Consider the following 2448-nt stretch of genomic DNA (forward strand, 5'->3'; position numbering starts at 1 on the left):
GGGGGGGGGGCAAGTCCTGGGCTTGAATAAAAGACCCTTTGCTTTTGCATTGGAAAAGGCTCCCTGGTGGTGGATTATTGGGGACCCCGAACTCTGGGCATAACAGTGGCATGGGCACTTATGCTTGGCTATCAGGAGCATTTTTGCAATGACTTTATGATTGCCAGCTGCCACCTGAGCTCCTTTTCCTGGAGAAGTGGCTCCTTTGGGATTGCTACCTCTGCTGGGGGTGGGGCAAAGTGGTTATTCCTGGGCCTTCTTCATTCCAGGCTTTTGGGGTCTCTCCTGCCTTTCCCTCTTCCAGCATCTCCTGGCTGAACCCTGATGCACTTGAGTAGAATCAGAGGAGCTCCAATCCCCCTGTGATCTTCCGGACTGGGACACAGAGAAGCCACCCCAGGTACCCTCAGGAGCTCACACAAGGGGAACTAAGGCTCAGAGAGGAGAATCACATGGCAGTGGTGGCTTCAGCCCAGCATGTCCACAGCCTCCCACCCAGGAAGTTAAGCAGCAGGGTTCTTGCAGGAGGATGGGGCAGCAGCGATTATGGTACTCCCCAGATTGGACATGGGGCTTGCCCCATGCTGGCTTATCTGCTCCTTCTCTCTGGGCCAGCAACTGCAGGCCTTGAGTCAATTCCTTGTCTCGCCTCCCAGAGCTGGGGCATGGGCTTGGGGCATCCTGATTCCTGCAGCCTGCACACCTGAGAGGTTTTCCCTTTGAGCTGGAACACAGAGCCCATGGCGGTGTTCAGGGGAGACTCCTTCCCACAGCAGAGAAGCCATACCTTCATGCTGTAGCCCTTCTGGGGTCCCCAAGCCTGATTCCTAGGAAGGGTGGGTTTGGGCTTCCCTGCTCAAAGTGAGAGCCCACCTGGGCTAGAGAGAGCTGGATGGTCACCTGCTGTCGGGGCTGTATAGGGAGTCTGTTTGTGGGGGGTCAAGTGTGCTGAGTCAGCATCATGAACCTGCCAGACAGAGCAGGGGTGGGGGTGGGGTCAGATGGGTGGGTGGATGTCTGTGGAAGGAGGGCTGAGGTCGAGCCTGGGACCCTCCCTTCTGTTCCTTGCCTGCCCCTCATTTTTACCTCTTTACACCATTGTCATAGAGGACCTCCATGACAGGCCTGTGCCCTCCAGGCCTGTCCTGCAAGAAACACCAATAGGCTCAGAGGATACCCAGGTGCCTGAATGGGATAACCTGGCCAACCACTGGCTGTCAACTCTGGTTGGCTACTCTCACAGTGACACGGGAAGTGAAAAATGCTGCAAAGACCAGCCACCACACTTTCTTCTCAGTCCTGGTTCCGATGATGAGTGGGGTATAGGCCATAGTGGACTCTCTTGAGTTGTTCCTGGGTGATTTTTCTGTTGGCTCTCAGCCCCACGCACACTTCTGTCTGTCCTGTACTGCAGACGGAAGTCTGCAGACCATACTCCAGGTGCCCTTGCTTGCTGACTCTCTGTTCAGCTCTTCCAAGAGGAGACACTAGCAGGTTCTGGCACCTGAACAATAGCTGCCTCTTGGTTCCAGTGCCAGTAGTGGTGGCACCTCCAGGGCACAGCACAGAACACCAGATCAGGGCCACAGAAGCCTCCTCATGATCAGATCTGTCTCCTTCTCTCCACCCCTTTGTACCACCTTATGCAACCTGGCCCTGGAGCTCCTAGGGAGGCTCCTTAAAAAAACTCCAGGCCTTACTGGGACCTGGATAGCAAGGAAAGCTGTCTCTTCCCTGGAAAATACCTTGCTTTTCCTATCAATGGATAACTCTCAGCGAATCCCAGCTCTCATGTGACACACTCAGGCCTCCAGCTGCAGCTGCAACAAGGGCCTCACTGGCAGCTGCTCCCTAATGTCTCCTCTGCTCCTCCCTCCCTCCTTGGGCTTCTTCAGCTTCCTGGAATTCTGGTGATCCACAACCCTGATTTGTACGTGGCCCTGATTCTACATTTTGGCCTCTCTACACACAGGTTCTTGGCTTCTGCCTCTGCCATAGATTGACTGCATCACTTGGAAGGTCAGATTATGTAGGGGACCAGTCTTGGCCTATGGTCAGACATTCATGCCCGCTCCAGGGCAACTAAGAGGAGCCATTGAGCCTGGGAGTCGGGCCAACTTATTTTTATTTACCTCATTTAAAATTTTTCAATTACAGTTGACATTCAATATTATTTTATACTAGAGGTCTGGTGCACGAATTCATGCACCAGTGGGGTCCCTTGGCCTGGCCTGCAGGATCGAGCCAAAACTGGCTCTCCAACATCCCCCTGAGGGGTCCCGGATTGCGAGAGGACACAGGCCAGGCTGAGGGACCCCACTGGCGCACGATCAGGGCCAGGGAGGGATGCAGGAGATTGGCCAGTTGGGGAGGGGCTGTGGGAAGGCTGAAGGGTGTGTACTCACTCAGTCCTGATTGGCCTAACCCCGGCAGCAAGCTAACCTACCT

Source organism: Myotis brandtii, unplaced genomic scaffold, assembly GCF_000412655.1.
Source record: "Myotis brandtii unplaced genomic scaffold, ASM41265v1 scaffold838, whole genome shotgun sequence".
NCBI classification, from domain to species: Eukaryota; Metazoa; Chordata; class Mammalia; order Chiroptera; family Vespertilionidae; genus Myotis; species Myotis brandtii.